Source organism: Phyllobates terribilis, unplaced genomic scaffold (genome assembly GCF_046119375.1).
Source record: "Phyllobates terribilis strain yellow unplaced genomic scaffold, ASM4611937v1 Scaffold_393__1_contigs__length_1774422, whole genome shotgun sequence".
In the NCBI taxonomy this organism is placed as follows: domain Eukaryota; kingdom Metazoa; phylum Chordata; class Amphibia; order Anura; family Dendrobatidae; genus Phyllobates; species Phyllobates terribilis.
Genome location: NW_027363153.1, coordinates 1,469,777 through 1,487,956, shown reverse-complemented (window position 1 = coordinate 1,487,956; position 18,180 = coordinate 1,469,777). Strand labels below are relative to the sequence as shown.

The window sequence follows — 18,180 nt, the reverse complement described above, 5'->3', positions numbered from 1 at the left end:
GGCTCCGTAGTTTGAAACCAATTCTGGTTATCGCTTCTCGGCCTTTTGGCTTCGATCTTACAGCTTGTCTGTTTGGTTGTTGTCTATCTGGGTGCTTCCGGTACCCTCTCTCTCGGCCTGGGGGGATCGTTCCTCTTCGGAGGGACTTCACCCCCCTGCTGCTATAGGGAGAGAGGCTTAGTCCGGGAGCAACGGGAAGTGATCCCCTAAAAAGGCATATGCCTTTTTTTTCTTTCCGTAGTTGGCGTACTTTTTTTGGAAGAGATGCCGGCTGTGCTGTCATATGCATCGGGTGAACCCCGGATGAGAAATACAGTGCGAATTGACGTTTTGGAGAAGTTTCGCTGTGAGAAAAACATCCAGTATGTTTGCAACATCATCCTTCTTGGACTTCTGGGATTTAGTAGAGAGGACATCTTCTGCTTCCAGGACAACGAATCGAAAGGTACCTACACCATCACTTTTAGGAGTCAAGGGTGCTGCCAACAACTGGTCCAGAAAGTGAACGAAAATAGCCACATGGACGAAATGGAAGGTTTGATTTTTTCCTTATTATTTGTTTATGAAGAAGTCCAGATTGTGGTTCACTTCCCTAACCCTTTTGTGGAAGTGCTGGATATTTTGACTTTCTTGCGTCGCTATTGCGATGACGTGTCCTTTTTAGGAAAAATTAAAAATGCAGTTAATTTTTGGTGTGGGAAGCGGAGGTTCCTGGCACGATTAAAGAAGGATCCAACGGGAGTCGGAGGAACACAGCACCCTCCCTCCACCTTCACAATCGGGAAGAGCCGAGGATACCTCTTCTATCAAGGTATGCCCTTGTATTGTAGGAATTGTGGCACAATGGGGCATACCCAAGACACTTGCCAGGAGAGGAGGGCTGCCCGTTGTAATAATTGCAGCCAGTATGGACACTTGACGAAAGACTGTCCTCACAAGAAACAGTGTAATCTGTGCGGGGAGGATGGACATGTATTCCGGAGTTGCCCCCAGAGAACCAAGGTACGGACATATGCAGAGGCAACTGGGGGTCCCTGGCGAAGACAATCTCTAGCTCGCCCCTCAGTGTCCGTCGGGGAGGATCCCCTTGACAGGACTGAGCTAAGCTCTACTGGCCCCTCTGTAGTGGAGGTGGCAAAGAAGAAGCCCCCGCAAAAAGGGGACTATGGGCGGTCCGTCCGGGGACCGGAGCAGGGATGCTCTTCTGTTCGGGAGGGTGTCTCTGTGTCGATGGCCCCTGAAGATGTGTGTGTTTCTGGTGTGCTGGAGCAGGGTGCCCCCAGTATGTTGGCACTGGTGGGCCCTGCTGCGAAGGCCCCAGATGCTATTCAAGTGTCGAGCCAGCAGGACGCAGTGTGTTTTTCCCTAGGTGACGACCTCGAGAAGAGAGACCATGAGGCAGTAGTGGGAGAAGATTGCACTAGTGACCTACCTGAACCCAGCGGGAAAAAGATGCGTGCGGATGTCTGTCCGGATTCACCGGATGTTTCCTTGGGTGTCGGTGATTTGTGGCTGCAGGGAGCAGGAGCTGGATACCCGGTCACTGCCTCGGATCCAATGAACATTTCCTTTTCCCCGGAGTCAGGGATCTTGGAGGCACTGTTGGATCATAGTCCTGAACAGGTCAAGATGATTCTGGATGACTCCCTCCCACCTTGACTTTAATGCCGTCCATAAAATGCCTCTCACTGAATGTGAGATCTTTAAAGAGCCCTGTTCGCAGGGCTGCTCTTTTTCAATATTTAGAGACTTTAGACTTTGATGTGTGTTTATTGCAGGAATGTGGACTACAACACTCAATTAATTATGACGAGCTTAAAAAGGATTGGAAGTCGGGACCGTCAGTGTGGTCCGGCTCAAATGTGAATAGGTCTGCTGGAGTGGGTTTGCTCTGTCGTGGTAATAACATCGTGTTTTCCTCTGTTACAGAGATTACACCAGGCAGGGCAATGTTAGTACATTTGCATATTAATAATTTTAGTTTTCGCATAATTAATGTGTATGCTCCTCCCGACAAGCAAGAGCGCATCCAATTGTTTGAAATTTTGCCTGTATTTTGTGTTGGGTCTTCTCCCCTCCTGATAGGTGGGGATTTCAACTGCCTTAGTGTCGGCGAACAACGAGTAGGAGGGGACCCTCTCCGTAAGTTGGATAAGTCATGTTTTCTGCTAAAAAATTTTCAAACTGATTTTAAGCTATGCGATGCCTGGAGGTCTCTTTCACCGACGGACCCTGGATTTACATGGTCCGGTCGGGGAGTGGCCTCTAGGATCGATTTTATGTTTTTATCTGTGGATTTTAAGCCGGTGATGTTTGATCTAATGTCTAATTTATTTTCCGATCACAAAATGTTAAAATTACAGTTAGAATACCAAGGAGAGCAGAGAATAAACAAAGGACTGTGGCGTTTGGGGACACATCTGCTGGAGGATCCTCAGATAAGGTCGGATTTTTGTACAGCCTACCAGGAATGGAGACAACATAGGCCTCCTTATATAAAAATGTTGTATTGGTGGGAAAAGATTAAAAATAAAATTAGGCTTTTTTTTATCACGGCAGGGAGGAAGAAATCAAGACAGAAAAAACAATTTTTCTCAAATCTAAATACTAGGCTGCAGACACTTTATAAATTTAAAGAGATTGGGTTGGAGGTGGAGGAAGACATTGTCAGCCTAAAAGCAGAAATACATACACTTTTGGAGCAGAAGGGGAGAGAGGTTATTTTTAATTCAAAGGTAAAGCAGTTAGAAGAAGATGAAAAATGTACACGCTTCTTTTTTAAAAAAGCAATGGAGAGGAAAGATGCGATTACTTGTTTAGGTGAAGAATCCACTATACAGGGCATGAAGAACGTGGCTTTTGATTTTTACCGACTCCTTTTTAGTGAGAAAAGTGTGGATGATTCCTTTTTACAAGATGCTCTTAATGTCCTAGATTTTAAGTTGAATCAGTCAGATCAGGAGTTTTTAATACGGGATTTTAGCTTAGAGGAACTTTTTAACATTTTTAAAAGTTTTTCAAAGGGCAAAGCTCCGGGAGCAGACGGTCTCCCCGTCGAATTTTATCTGACTTTCTGGGATATTTTAAAGGATGATCTTTTAGCACTTTTTAAGGAGGTTTTTAAGTGTAAACGGTTGCCCAAGGGATGGAGGAGGGGAATAGTGTCCTTGATCTTTAAAAAGAAAGGGGCTCGTGAGGACCTTGCAAATTGGAGGCCTATCACCCTCCTCAACATGGATTATAAAGTATTAGCCAAATTTATTGCATGCCGGCTTAAAATGATAATTGATAAGTTGATACAACCAGAACAAGTTTGTGGTGTACCGGGAAGGAGTATTGCGGAGGTGTTAAATGTCATAAGAGATGCAATATGGTATACTAGGGATCGTGGTCAGAATTTAGCCCTGTTGGCGCTGGACTTTGAGAAGGCGTTCGACAGGGTATCGCACAAGTATCTTTTTAGTGTTTTAAAGAAGATGGCGATCCCGGATTTTATCATGTCTCTAATTAAGATTTTGTATAAAGATTCATATTGTCAAATCTCTGTTAATGGCTTCTTAACAGGTGAAATACCGCTGGAATCCGGAGTGAAGCAGGGCTGCCCTTTGTCCCCGATCCTGTTTATTTGTGCTATGGAGCCTTTATTATGCCAAATTAGGAAAGATAAAGTGATCCGTGGGGTCCCTGTTCCGGGTGGAGGGGGGGCCCAAATTAAAGTCTTCGGGTATATGGATGATGTTACTGCCATCTGCACGGATCCTGCTTCCCTCCGGAGGGTGGTGAGGTGTACCAGTTTTTTTAGTCAGGCTTCAGGTTTTAAGTTGAATTTTAATAAAACTGAGTGTTTGACAATTGGTTCCTGGGATACAGTGGACCTACCAGCAGTCAAAATGAAGTGTGATAAAGTTAAAATTTTGGGCATTACTTTTAATAAAGAAAATGACGGGGTTGTGAGTTGGGGGGAGGTCCAGGAGAAAATGGTGAAGAAACTATCCTTTTGGAATTTGCGTAGTTTGTCAATCGAAGGGAAAGTTCTAATTATTAAGTCTGTATTATTGCCAATGATGTTATATGTTGCAATTGTGTACCCTCCCTCCGACTTAATGCTCAAAAAGCTGACTCGCTGCATGTTTATATTTATTTGGGGCTCGAAGATGGAAAAAGTAAAACGCACAGAAATGTATAAAAGGCATCAAAATGGTGGAAAGGATGTCCCGGATTTGAGCATGTTTTTGTATATAAATTTCTTCTGTTTCTGTTTTAAGCTTCTTAATTCTAACAGTGTTTTTAGTCTGTTTTTAAAATATACTTGTGGTTATGTTTTTAAGAGATGGCTACGGCCATCCTTATCTTCGCCTGTTTTATTATGTCCCCCAAAGCATCTTATCATCTTAGAGAAAGTATGTAGAAATTATAAATTAAGAGACTTGGATACTGATATTCTTCAAGACCGAAGGAAATTGATAACTCATCTGAGAAGGGAAGAAAGAGTATCTGAAGTAATCAACTTTTCCTGGAGCAGATCCAAGCGAGTCTGGAGGAATGTGTTTGGAAAGTTTCTCGCAAATATTCATAAAGACCTTGCCTGGATGTCCGTCCACCAGTGCCTCCCAACTAGAGACTTTCAGCACAGGAGAGGCCTGGCGGCGCGGGCAAAATGTCCTAGAGACTCGTGTGGAAGTGATGAGACGGTTTTACATCTGTTTTGGAACTGTTTTTATGCGCAAGAACTTTGGCGGAGACTGGGGGTGCTTTTGAAATGGGTTTGTGGTCTGAAAGACTTTTGTCACGAATATGTTTTATACGGACTTTTTAATTGCCCAACTTTACATCAAACCAAAATATGCTGGTGTATAATAAATTGTGCAAAAAGTGCTATGTGGAAAGTGAGGAATATTTTGTTGTTCAAACGTGACTGTATTTCCATCAATGATTGTATTAGAATGGTTTTTAGCGAAATGTATATTTATTATTTGAAAGATGTCAAAGATGTGGGTAAACACGAAGCGAATAGAAGATGGTGTTTTTACATGTGGAATACTATTTTGTACTAATAATGTCTGTGGAAAGAGCTCTATTAACGCTGTAAATAAGAATAATGTGTTTTTGTACTTTTTTATATCTGAATAAATTTATGTTGAAACCTTATCTGTTCTTATCAGTTTAATATCTGATACGTCCCCTATCTGGGGACCATATATTAAATGGATTTTTAGAACAGGGAGATGGAAAAAGAGCTTGCTCTGTCCACTCCACGCATTGACCTGGTATTGCAGTATCTCCAGGACCGGTGCACCCCTTCTTTAATGCAGTTTCTAAAATCAGAAAGAATTGAATTCAATGTTTTTTGTTCATTTTGCTTGTTTGTCGGATTTTGGGATGGACTCTTTGGCTTTGCTTTTCTTCTCCTCATTGGATTTTTCATGTTCAAAGTTGCAGAAGCCAGATTACAAGCTCATTTTGGTTCAACTTCAGCAACTGTGCATTGCATTGCCATGTAATGTGATGCAATGCTATCTTTCTAGCTCTCCCTTTTTACTTCCTTTTGGATAAACAGACATATTAGGCAAGCATTTTGGAGCTTTCACCTAAATAACTACAGGTGGTGAGATAAGCTGCACAATATAATTGACCTTTCAGTATATTGTTGCACACACACCATCTATTTAGCAAATGCCCTTGTTATCAACAGCAGCCTTTTAAACTCACCTGAGCTAACAGGTATGTGCGCTGGTTACTCTGCTGCGCTTAAAATTTCTTTTTTGGTTTGCTACAATGCCTTTTCTGAAACGTTGTCTCCCTCTGCTGGAACACTGACTTCTTTCATTTAATGCCTGCAGACTATAAAAGAGAACCCAACCCAAAAAGTTTGGTTGATTAGTCTGTGGCATTCTGTTAAACTGTTGCTTATGGCGGTCTCTGTGAGCTTCTCAGCGACATTCAGCCAGCCAGGTATCCTGCCTGCAGTAGATGGAATGTGGCAATGGAACGCTGGCTGCGCGTGTCATAATAGGCTCTGAGCCTTTATATACCTGTGCACAGCAGCAGCCACCTTCAGTCTGCTGCTGGACAGCCAGCAGCAGCAGCAGCAGGAGAGGTATGTAATCAGGAGCCCTCCTGCTAAGGGTAGACAGCTGCTCGTTCCACCCCACCCCCCGCCTTAATTGGTTCTCCTCCCTTCCAACAGTGTTGAGGCGGGTGGGAACAGCAGGGGGTGAAGGTGCTGTGTTTAAAGAGGTGGAGTTATGCAGATCTAAAACGCGTGGATTGCAGCAGCAGCAAGCCGAAAAGTGCAGGCATGTAAGGGATCTAGAGGTTGACAACATGTCTTCTTAACGGGAGTCCAGGAGCTCATCTCCACAAATGGACTTTTCAGGATCCTTGGGTGGCTCCGTAGTTTGAAACCAATTCTGGTTATCGCTTCTCGGCCTTTTGGCTAAGATCAAGTGTAGTATCTGTTCTTATCAGTTTAATATCTGATACGTCCCCTATCTGGGGACCATATATTAAATGGATTTTTAGAACAGGGAGATGGAAAAAGAGCTTGCTCTGTCCACTCCACGCATTGACCTGGTATTGCAGTATCTCCAGGACCGGTGCACCCCTTCTTTAATGCAGTTTCTAAAATCAGAAAGAATTGAATTCAATGTTTTTTGTTCATTTTGCTTGTTTGTCGGATTTTGGGATGGACTCTTTGGCTTTGCTTTTCTTCTCCTCATTGGATTTTTCATGTTCAAAGTTGCAGAAGCCAGATTACAAGCTCATTTTGGTTCAACTTCAGCAACTGTGCATTGCATTGCCATGTAATGTGATGCAATGCTATCTTTCTAGCTCTCCCTTTTTACTTCCTTTTGGATAAACAGACATATTAGGCAAGCATTTTGGAGCTTTCACCTAAATAACTACAGGTGGTGAGATAAGCTGCACAATATAATTGACCTTTCAGTATATTGTTGCACACACACCATCTATTTAGCAAATGCCCTTGTTATCAACAGCAGCCTTTTAAACTCACCTGAGCTAACAGGTATGTGCGCTGGTTACTCTGCTGTGCTTAAAATTTCTTTTTTGGTTTGCTACAATGCCTTTTCTGAAACGTTGTCTCCCTCTGCTGGAACACTGACTTCTTTCATTTAATGCCTGCAGACTATAAAAGAGAACCCAACCCAAAAAGTTTGGTTGATTAGTCTGTGGCATTCTGTTAAACTGTTGCTTATGGCGGTCTCTGTGAGCTTCTCAGCGACATTCAGCCAGCCAGGTATCCTGCCTGCAGTAGATGGAATGTGGCAATGGAACGCTGGCTGCGCGTGTCATAATAGGCTCTGAGCCTTTATATACCTGTGCACAGCAGCAGCCACCTTCAGTCTGCTGCTGGACAGCCAGCAGCAGCAGCAGCAGGAGAGGTATGTAATCAGGAGCCCTCCTGCTAAGGGTAGACAGCTGCTCGTTCCACCCCACCCCCCGCCTTAATTGGTTCTCCTCCCTTCCAACGGTGTTGAGGCGGGTGGGAACAGCAGGGGGTGAAGGTGCTGTGTTTAAAGAGGTGGAGTTATGCAGATCTAAAACGCGTGGATTGCAGCAGCAGCAAGCCGAAAAGTGCAGGCATGTAAGGGATCTAGAGGTTGACAACATGTCTTCTTAACGGGAGTCCAGGATCTCATCTCCACAAATGGACTTTTCAGGATCCTTGGGTGGCTCCGTAGTTTGAAACCAATTCTGGTTATCGCTTCTCGGCCTTTTGGCTAAGATCAAGTGTAGTATCTGTTCTTATCAGTTTAATATCTGATACGTCCCCTAACTGGGGACCATATATTAAATGGATTTTTAGAACAGGGAGATGGAAAAAGAGCTTGCTCTGTCCACTCCACGCATTGACCTGGTATTGCAGTATCTCCAGGACCGGTGCACCCCTTCTTTAATGCAGTTTCTAAAATCAGAAAGAATTGAATTCAATGTTTTTTGTTCATTTTGCTTGTTTGTCGGATTTTGGGATGGACTCTTTGGCTTTGCTTTTCTTCTCCTCATTGGATTTTTCATGTTCAAAGTTGCAGAAGCCAGATTACAAGCTCATTTTGGTTCAACTTCAGCAACTGTGCATTGCATTGCCATGTAATGTGATGCAATGCTATCTTTCTAGCTCTCCCTTTTTACTTCCTTTTGGATAAACAGACATATTAGGCAAGCATTTTGGAGCTTTCACCTAAATAACTACAGGTGGTGAGATAAGCTGCACAATATAATTGACCTTTCAGTATATTGTTGCACACACACCATCTATTTAGCAAATGCCCTTGTTATCAACAGCAGCCTTTTAAACTCACCTGAGCTAACAGGTATGTGCGCTGGTTACTCTGCTGCGCTTAAAATTTCTTTTTTGGTTTGCTACAATGCCTTTTCTGAAACGTTGTCTCCCTCTGCTGGAACACTGACTTCTTTCATTTAATGCCTGCAGACTATAAAAGAGAACCCAACCCAAAAAGTTTGGTTGATTAGTCTGTGGCATTCTGTTAAACTGTTGCTTATGGCGGTCTCTGTGAGCTTCTCAGCGACATTCAGCCAGCCAGGTATCCTGCCTGCAGTAGATGGAATGTGGCAATGGAACGCTGGCTGCGCGTGTCATAATAGGCTCTGAGCCTTTATATACCTGTGCACAGCAGCAGCCACCTTCAGTCTGCTGCTGGACAGCCAGCAGCAGCAGCAGCAGGAGAGGTATGTAATCAGGAGCCCTCCTGCTAAGGGTAGACAGCTGCTCGTTCCACCCCACCCCCCGCCTTAATTGGTTCTCCTCCCTTCCAACGGTGTTGAGGCGGGTGGGAACAGCAGGGGGTGAAGGTGCTGTGTTTAAAGAGGTGGAGTTATGCAGATCTAAAACGCGTGGATTGCAGCAGCAGCAAGCCGAAAAGTGCAGGCATGTAAGGGATCTAGAGGTTGACAACATGTCTTCTTAACGGGAGTCCAGGAGCTCATCTCCACAAATGGACTTTTCAGGATCCTTGGGTGGCTCCGTAGTTTGAAACCAATTCTGGTTATCGCTTCTCGGCCTTTTGGCTAAGATCAAGTGTAGTATCTGTTCTTATCAGTTTAATATCTGATACGTCCCCTATCTGGGGACCATATATTAAATGGATTTTTAGAACAGGGAGATGGAAAAAGAGCTTGCTCTGTCCACTCCACGCATTGACCTGGTATTGCAGTATCTCCAGGACCGGTGCACCCCTTCTTTAATGCAGTTTCTAAAATCAGAAAGAATTGAATTCAATGTTTTTTGTTCATTTTGCTTGTTTGTCGGATTTTGGGATGGACTCTTTGGCTTTGCTTTTCTTCTCCTCATTGGATTTTTCATGTTCAAAGTTGCAGAAGCCAGATTACAAGCTCATTTTGGTTCAACTTCAGCAACTGTGCATTGCATTGCCATGTAATGTGATGCAATGCTATCTTTCTAGCTCTCCCTTTTTACTTCCTTTTGGATAAACAGACATATTAGGCAAGCATTTTGGAGCTTTCACCTAAATAACTACAGGTGGTGAGATAAGCTGCACAATATAATTGACCTTTCAGTATATTGTTGCACACACACCATCTATTTAGCAAATGCCCTTGTTATCAACAGCAGCCTTTTAAACTCACCTGAGCTAACAGGTATGTGCGCTGGTTACTCTGCTGCGCTTAAAATTTATTTTTTGGTTTGCTACAATGCCTTTTCTGAAACGTTGTCTCCCTCTGCTGGAACACTGACTTCTTTCATTTAATGCCTGCAGACTATAAAAGAGAACCCAACCCAAAAAGTTTGGTTGATTAGTCTGTGGCATTCTGTTAAACTGTTGCTTATGGCGGTCTCTGTGAGCTTCTCAGCGACATTCAGCCAGCCAGGTATAATGCCTGCAGTAGATGGAATGTGGCAATGGAACGCTGGCTGCGCGTGTCATAATAGGCTCTGAGCCTTTATATACCTGTGCACAGCAGCAGCCACCTTCAGTCTGCTGCTGGACAGCCAGCAGCAGCAGCAGCAGGAGAGGTATGTAATCAGGAGCCCTCCTGCTAAGGGTAGACAGCTGCTCGTTCCACCCCACCCCCCGCCTTAATTGGTTCTCCTCCCTTCCAACGGTGTTGAGGCGGGTGGGAACAGCAGGGGGTGAAGGTGCTGTGTTTAAAGAGGTGGAGTTATGCAGATCTAAAACGCGTGGATTGCAGCAGCAGCAAGCCGAAAAGTGCAGGCATGTAAGGGATCTAGAGGTTGACAACATGTCTTCTTAACGGGAGTCCAGGAGCTCATCTCCACAAATGGACTTTTCAGGATCCTTGGGTGGCTCCGTAGTTTGAAACCAATTCTGGTTATCGCTTCTCGGCCTTTTGGCTAAGATCAAGTGTAGTATCTGTTCTTATCAGTTTAATATCTGATACGTCCCCTATCTGGGGACCATATATTAAATGGATTTTTAGAACAGGGAGATGGAAAAAGAGCTTGCTCTGTCCACTCCACGCATTGACCTGGTATTGCAGTATCTCCAGGACCGGTGCACCCCTTCTTTAATGCAGTTTCTAAAATCAGAAAGAATTGAATTCAATGTTTTTTGTTCATTTTGCTTGTTTGTCGGATTTTGGGATGGACTCTTTGGCTTTGCTTTTCTTCTCCTCATTGGATTTTTCATGTTCAAAGTTGCAGAAGCCAGATTACAAGCTCATTTTGGTTCAACTTCAGCAACTGTGCATTGCATTGCCATGTAATGTGATGCAATGCTATCTTTCTAGCTCTCCCTTTTTACTTCCTTTTGGATAAACAGACATATTAGGCAAGCATTTTGGAGCTTTCACCTAAATAACTACAGGTGGTGAGATAAGCTGCACAATATAATTGACCTTTCAGTATATTGTTGCACACACACCATCTATTTAGCAAATGCCCTTGTTATCAACAGCAGCCTTTTAAACTCACCTGAGCTAACAGGTATGTGCGCTGGTTACTCTGCTGCGCTTAAAATTTCTTTTTTGGTTTGCTACAATGCCTTTTCTGAAACGTTGTCTCCCTCTGCTGGAACACTGACTTCTTTCATTTAATGCCTGCAGACTATAAAAGAGAACCCAACCCAAAAAGTTTGGTTGATTAGTCTGTGGCATTCTGTTAAACTGTTGCTTATGGCGGTCTCTGTGAGCTTCTCAGCGACATTCAGCCAGCCAGGTATCCTGCCTGCAGTAGATGGAATGTGGCAATGGAACGCTGGCTGCGCGTGTCATAATAGGCTCTGAGCCTTTATATACCTGTGCACAGCAGCAGCCACCTTCAGTCTGCTGCTGGACAGCCAGCAGCAGCAGCAGCAGGAGAGGTATGTAATCAGGAGCCCTCCTGCTAAGGGTAGACAGCTGCTCGTTCCACCCCACCCCCCGCCTTAATTGGTTCTCCTCCCTTCCAACGGTGTTGAGGCGGGTGGGAACAGCAGGGGGTGAAGGTGCTGTGTTTAAAGAGGTGGAGTTATGCAGATCTAAAACGCGTGGATTGCAGCAGCAGCAAGCCGAAAAGTGCAGGCATGTAAGGGATCTAGAGGTTGACAACATGTCTTCTTAACGGGAGTCCAGGAGCTCATCTCCACAAATGGACTTTTCAGGATCCTTGGGTGGCTCCGTAGTTTGAAACCAATTCTGGTTATCGCTTCTCGGCCTTTTGGCTAAGATCAAGTGTAGTATCTGTTCTTATCAGTTTAATATCTGATACGTCCCCTATCTGGGGACCATATATTAAATGGATTTTTAGAACAGGGAGATGGAAAAAGAGCTTGCTCTGTCCACTCCACGCATTGACCTGGTATTGCAGTATCTCCAGGACCGGTGCACCCCTTCTTTAATGCAGTTTCTAAAATCAGAAAGAATTGAATTCAATGTTTTTTGTTCATTTTGCTTGTTTTTCGGATTTTGGGATGGACTCTTTGGCTTTGCTTTTCTTCTCCTCATTGGATTTTTCATGTTCAAAGTTGCAGAAGCCAGATTACAAGCTCATTTTGGTTCAACTTCAGCAACTGTGCATTGCATTGCCATGTAATGTGATGCAATGCTATCTTTCTAGCTCTCCCTTTTTACTTCCTTTTGGATAAACAGACATATTAGGCAAGCATTTTGGAGCTTTCACCTAAATAACTACAGGTGGTGAGATAAGCTGCACAATATAATTGACCTTTCAGTATATTGTTGCACACACACCATCTATTTAGCAAATGCCCTTGTTATCAACAGCAGCCTTTTAAACTCACCTGAGCTAACAGGTATGTGCGCTGGTTACTCTGCTGCGCTTAAAATTTCTTTTTTGGTTTGCTACAATGCCTTTTCTGAAACGTTGTCTCCCTCTGCTGGAACACTGACTTCTTTCATTTAATGCCTGCAGACTATAAAAGAGAACCCAACCCAAAAAGTTTGGTTGATTAGTCTGTGGCATTCTGTTAAACTGTTGCTTATGGCGGTCTCTGTGAGCTTCTCAGCGACATTCAGCCAGCCAGGTATCCTGCCTGCAGTAGATGGAATGTGGCAATGGAACGCTGGCTGCGCGTGTCATAATAGGCTCTGAGCCTTTATATACCTGTGCACAGCAGCAGCCACCTTCAGTCTGCTGCTGGACAGCCAGCAGCAGCAGCAGCAGGAGAGGTATGTAATCAGGAGCCCTCCTGCTAAGGGTAGACAGCTGCTCGTTCCACCCCACCCCCCGCCTTAATTGGTTCTCCTCCCTTCCAACGGTGTTGAGGCGGGTGGGAACAGCAGGGGGTGAAGGTGCTGTGTTTAAAGAGGTGGAGTTATGCAGATCTAAAACACGTGGATTGCAGCAGCAGCAAGCCGAAAAGTGCAGGCATGTAAGGGATCTAGAGGTTGACAACATGTCTTCTTAACGGGAGTCCAGGAGCTCATCTCCACAAATGGACTTTTCAGGATCCTTGGGTGGCTCCGTAGTTTGAAACCAATTCTGGTTATCGCTTCTCGGCCTTTTGGCTAAGATCAAGTGTAGTATCTGTTCTTATCAGTTTAATATCTGATACGTCCCCTATCTGGGGACCATATATTAAATGGATTTTTAGAACAGGGAGATGGAAAAAGAGCTTGCTCTGTCCACTCCACGCATTGACCTGGTATTGCAGTATCTCCAGGACCGGTGCACCCCTTCTTTAATGCAGTTTCTAAAATCAGAAAGAATTGAATTCAATGTTTTTTGTTCATTTTGCTTGTTTGTCGGATTTTGGGATGGACTCTTTGGCTTTGCTTTTCTTCTCCTCATTGGATTTTTCATGTTCAAAGTTGCAGAAGCCAGATTACAAGCTAATTTTGGTTCAACTTCAGCAACTGTGCATTGCATTGCCATGTAATGTGATGCAATGCTATCTTTCTAGCTCTCCCTTTTTACTTCCTTTTGGATAAACAGACATATTAGGCAAGCATTTTGGAGCTTTCACCTAAATAACTACAGGTGGTGAGATAAGCTGCACAATATAATTGACCTTTCAGTATATTGTTGCACACACACCATCTATTTAGCAAATGCCCTTGTTATCAACAGCAGCCTTTTAAACTCACCTGAGCTAACAGGTATGTGCGCTGGTTACTCTGCTGCGCTTAAAATTTATTTTTTGGTTTGCTACAATGCCTTTTCTGAAACGTTGTCTCCCTCTGCTGGAACACTGACTTCTTTCATTTAATGCCTGCAGACTATAAAAGAGAACCCAACCCAAAAAGTTTGGTTGATTAGTCTGTGGCATTCTGTTAAACTGTTGCTTATGGCGGTCTCTGTGAGCTTCTCAGCGACATTCAGCCAGCCAGGTATCCTGCCTGCAGTAGATGGAATGTGGCAATGGAACGCTGGCTGCGCGTGTCATAATAGGCTCTGAGCCTTTATATACCTGTGCACAGCAGCAGCCACCTTCAGTCTGCTGCTGGACAGCCAGCAGCAGCAGCAGCAGGAGAGGTATGTAATCAGGAGCCCTCCTGCTAAGGGTAGACAGCTGCTCGTTCCACCCCACCCCCCGCCTTAATTGGTTCTCCTCCCTTCCAACGGTGTTGAGGCGGGTGGGAACAGCAGGGGGTGAAGGTGCTGTGTTTAAAGAGGTGGAGTTATGCAGATCTAAAACGCGTGGATTGCAGCAGCAACAAGCCGAAAAGTGCAGGCATGTAAGGGATCTAGAGGTTGACAACATGTCTTCTTAACGGGAGTCCAGGAGCTCATCTCCACAAATGGACTTTTCAGGATCCTTGGGTGGCTCCGTAGTTTGAAACCAATTCTGGTTATCGCTTCTCGGCCTTTTGGCACGATCTATCAGGTTTACCTGTGTGGTCTTGCCTGTGAGGTGCTCTTGGTACCCTTTCTCTCGGCCTGGGGGGATCGTTCCTCTTCGGAGGGACTTAACCCCCCTGCTGCTATTGGGAGGAAGGATTAGTCCGGGAGCAACGGGAAGGGATCCCATGAAGGCTTGCGCCTTTCAGAGAGAAGAGTCGGTACGTTCCTGAGTGAAGGATGCCGGCAACGCTCACATATTCATCGGGTGATGCCCGGATGCGGAATACCGTGAGGATTGAAGTTGGAGCAGGATCGAGGACGGAGAAGAACTTGGACTACATCTGCCATAGGATTCTGCTTGGAGTTCTGGAGTTTCGGCGGGAAGACATATTCTGCTTCCAGGACAATGAGTACAAGGGGACTTACACCATCACCTTCAAGAGCCAGGGATGCTGTCACCAACTCGTACAAAAGGTAAATGAGAAAAACTACTTAGATGAATTGGATGGACTAACCTTTTGTCTCTTGTATGCCTATGACGAGATCCCTATCGTGGTGCATTTCCCGAACCCCTTTGTGGAGGCTGCAGACATCTCGACCTACCTTATCCGTTATTGTGATGATCTGAGATACCTGGGCACTGTGAAGAACGCGGTAGGCTTCTGGTGCGGCAAGAGGAGGTACATGGCCCGTCTAAAGAGGGACCCAAGCGGAGTGGGAGGAATGCTACACCCTCCCTCAACATTTGTGATCGGTAAGAGCAGAGGCTACTTATTTTACCCTGGAATGCCGGTATGTTGCAGGAACTGTGGACAAATGGGTCATACCCAAACGTCCTGCACGGGCAGGAAAGTAGACCGCTGCAATAATTGCAGCTGTTACGGACATTTAATGAAGGACTGTCCCGCTGGGAGGAAATGCAATCTTTGTGGTGAGGCGGGGCACATGTTCCGAGGATGCCCCAACAGGACCAGGACCAGGACCTACGCAGAAGCTGCATCTTCTGCAGCTGAGCCGATGCGCCCGCCGGTCTTCACTGGCGGGCCGGCGTCGGAGGGCGGTTCGAAGGGCGAGAAGGCTGGGATGGAGCAGGGAGCCGGAGGCCCCTCTGGGGCGGCCCCTGCATCGAAGTCCCTTAACGATGGGCGGACCTCGCATGGACCGGAGCGGAGGGGTCCTCCTTCTGGGAGGGTATCCTCCGTGTCGATGGTTCCCGATACCGATCCTGTTGGGCTGGAGGGTGGTGCCCCTGTGCGGTTGGCTACAGGGGACCACGCAGCGATGGCCTCAGGATCTTCCAGGGCGATTAGCCAGCCAGATGAGGGGGCTTTGCTTCTAGGTGGCGAACATCAGGGAATCTGTGTTGGTGATCTTATCCTGATGGACCAGTCTCTCCCCCTGGAGGAGGAGGAGGATGAGGAGGACTGCACCAGTGACCTAGTGGAGTCTGCCCCGAAAAAGAGACGGAATGTCGAAGCCCCAGCGTCTCCTGGAATGTGGCTGGGAACCGTGACCTACGAGGGGGCAACCGCCGGCTCACAGAATATCGAGTCATTTGGGTCCTCTAGCCCGGATGTCCTGGAGCAATTTGGCATACAGGGCTTTGAGTCAGGTGTCCTCATGGAAGATCCACCACCCTGACCTATGAATGCCCACATTAAGACTTGTCTCACTGAATGTGAGGTCATTAAAGAGCCCAGTTCGTAGGGCTGCTCTATTTAAGTACTTAGAAACCACTGACTTTGACATATGTTTATTACAGGAATGCGGGATACAACATGCACTAAATTATAATGACATCAAGACAGATTGGAGACTGGGGCCCTCCATCTGGTCTGGCTCCAATGACAACAAGTCAGCGGGGGTGGGCTTCCTCTGTCGTGGGAGAAATATTGCTATAAATACTGTCACAGAAATAGTACCAGGCAGAGTGGTTTTAGTGCATTTTAAATTTAATGGTTTTACCCTACGTGTAATGAATGTTTATGCTTCCCCTGATAAGCAAGAGAGAATTAATTTATTTGGGATATTGCCATTGTACTGTACTGGGTCATCTCCCCTGATCGTAGGGGGTGATTTTAATTGTCTTTGTGCTAGTGAACAACGAGCGGGGGGTGACCCTTTACGCAAATTGGATAAGTCATGTCATCTATTGAAAGATTTTATAACTGATTTTAAATTATGCGATGCGTGGAGGTCACTCCTGCCGACGGACCCTGGTTATACGTGGTCCGGAAGAGGGGTGTCCTCCAGGATCGATTTTATTTTCCTATCAGATGATTTTAACCCTGTAAAATGTGTTTTAACATCAAATATATTTTCTGACCATAAGGGCTTGGAGGTGCACCTAGAATACCGGGATGAACAGAGGGTCAACAGGGGCCTCTGGCGTCTAAGTACTTACCTGCTGGAGGACCCTCTGATTCGACAAGACTTTGGTAAAGCCTATCAAGCCTGGCGGCGACAAAAACCTTCTGATGCCCCTATGGTAACCTGGTGGGAAAATTTGAAAAAAAAAAGTCAGAATGTTTTTTATAAAAGCAGGGAGACGTAAAGCTAGAGAGAAAAAAAGATGTTTTAGTGATCTTAACACCAAACTACAAACACTTTTTAAATTCAAGGAGCTAGGGGTGGAGGTGGGAGATGATATTGCTGGCCTAAAAACTGAAATTCAGAACTGCATAGACACAAAGGGGAAAGAGATTATTTTTAACTCTAGAGTGCAGCACTTGGAGGAGGGGGAGAAGTGCTCTCGCTTCTTCTTCAAAAAAGTCATGGATAAAAGAGAAGTGATCACAAATCTAGAGGGTGAAACATCTATGCAGGGAATGTTGAATGCTACTTTTAACTTTTATAAGCATCTTTTTAGTAAAAAGTGTATAGATGAGTCCTTTTTATCTGATGCTCTTAATGATCTCGATTTTAAGTTACATTTTACAGACCAGGAGTTTTTAGAACGCGATATTGTTTTAGAGGAATTATTTTATGTTTTTAAAAGTTTCTCTAAGGGCAAAGCACCTGGGTGTGATGGACTACCTGTAGAGTTTTATCTTACTTTTTGGGACATTTTAAAAGAGGACCTTTTTATGCTTTTTAAAGAAGTTTTTATTTGTGAACAGTTGCCATTTTCGTGGAGGAGAGGAGTGGTGTCTTTGATATATAAAAAAGGTGATCGCAGTGCTCTAGCGAATTGGAGACCCATAACTCTCCTAAACGTCGATTACAAGGTACTTGCTAAGGTGGTTGCAAACCGGCTCAGGAATGTCATTGCCAAACTAATCCAGCCTGAGCAGGTTTGTAGTGTACCAGGCAGAAGTATTTCAGAGGTTTTAAACGTATTAAGGGATGTAATTTGGTATTCCAGAGACCGGGGTCAAAATGTAGCTCTTTTAGCCCTAGATTTTGAAAAAGCTTTCGATAGAGTCTCTCATAGATTTCTTTTTAGAGTTTTAAAAAGAATGGGTATCCCTAATATGCTTTTAAATTGTATTAAGATTTTATATAAAAATTGTTTTAGTCAAATTTCTCTTAATGGCTTTTTAACAGATGGAGTTCCCCTTGAGTCCGGAGTGAAGCAGGGATGCCCCTTGTCGCCCATCCTGTTCATCTGTGCCATGGAGCCCCTGCTGAGCGCAATAAGGAAAGACAAAGTGATTAGAGGGGTTCCTGTTCCTGGCGGAGGTGGCAGTGATGTGAGAGTCTTTGGCTACATGGATGACGTGACGGTTGTGTGCGTGGACCCTGCTTTCCTCCGGAGGGCGGTGTTGCGCATTGATTTTTTTTCCCAGGCATCCGGTTTTAAACTTAATTTAAATAAATCTGAATGTCTGACTTTGGGATCCTGGGACACCGCCCAACTCCCGCAGCTCACTATAAAACGAGACAATGTAAAAATTCTTGGAGTTGTTTTTAACGAGGAGAATGTGGGAACTCAAAGC

The 18,180-nt window shown here is 44.9% G+C and overlaps 7 non-coding genes across 7 annotated transcripts; all 7 read left to right on the top strand.

Moving 5' to 3' along the window:
• Positions 1-5,118: 5,118 nt before the first annotated feature.
• LOC141224421 (U2 spliceosomal RNA) lies at positions 5,119-5,301 on the top strand. Its single transcript, XR_012291845.1, has one exon. It is a non-coding gene; the product is annotated as a U2 spliceosomal RNA (small nuclear RNA).
• A 1,115-nt stretch (positions 5,302-6,416) lies between these two features.
• LOC141224923 (U2 spliceosomal RNA) lies at positions 6,417-6,607 on the top strand. Its single transcript, XR_012292254.1, has one exon. It is a non-coding gene; the product is annotated as a U2 spliceosomal RNA (small nuclear RNA).
• A 1,115-nt stretch (positions 6,608-7,722) lies between these two features.
• LOC141225025 (U2 spliceosomal RNA) lies at positions 7,723-7,913 on the top strand. The gene has a single exon (XR_012292352.1). It is a non-coding gene; the product is annotated as a U2 spliceosomal RNA (small nuclear RNA).
• Positions 7,914-9,028: 1,115 nt separating this feature from the next.
• LOC141224922 (U2 spliceosomal RNA) lies at positions 9,029-9,219 on the top strand. Its single transcript, XR_012292253.1, has one exon. It is a non-coding gene; the product is annotated as a U2 spliceosomal RNA (small nuclear RNA).
• Positions 9,220-10,334: 1,115 nt separating this feature from the next.
• On the top strand, positions 10,335-10,525 carry LOC141224920 (U2 spliceosomal RNA). Its single transcript, XR_012292252.1, has one exon. It is a non-coding gene; the product is annotated as a U2 spliceosomal RNA (small nuclear RNA).
• A 1,115-nt stretch (positions 10,526-11,640) lies between these two features.
• Positions 11,641-11,831, top strand: LOC141224919 (U2 spliceosomal RNA). The gene has a single exon (XR_012292251.1). It is a non-coding gene; the product is annotated as a U2 spliceosomal RNA (small nuclear RNA).
• Positions 11,832-12,946: 1,115 nt separating this feature from the next.
• LOC141224918 (U2 spliceosomal RNA) lies at positions 12,947-13,137 on the top strand. Its single transcript, XR_012292250.1, has one exon. It is a non-coding gene; the product is annotated as a U2 spliceosomal RNA (small nuclear RNA).
• The last annotated feature ends 5,043 nt before the right edge of the window (positions 13,138-18,180 follow it).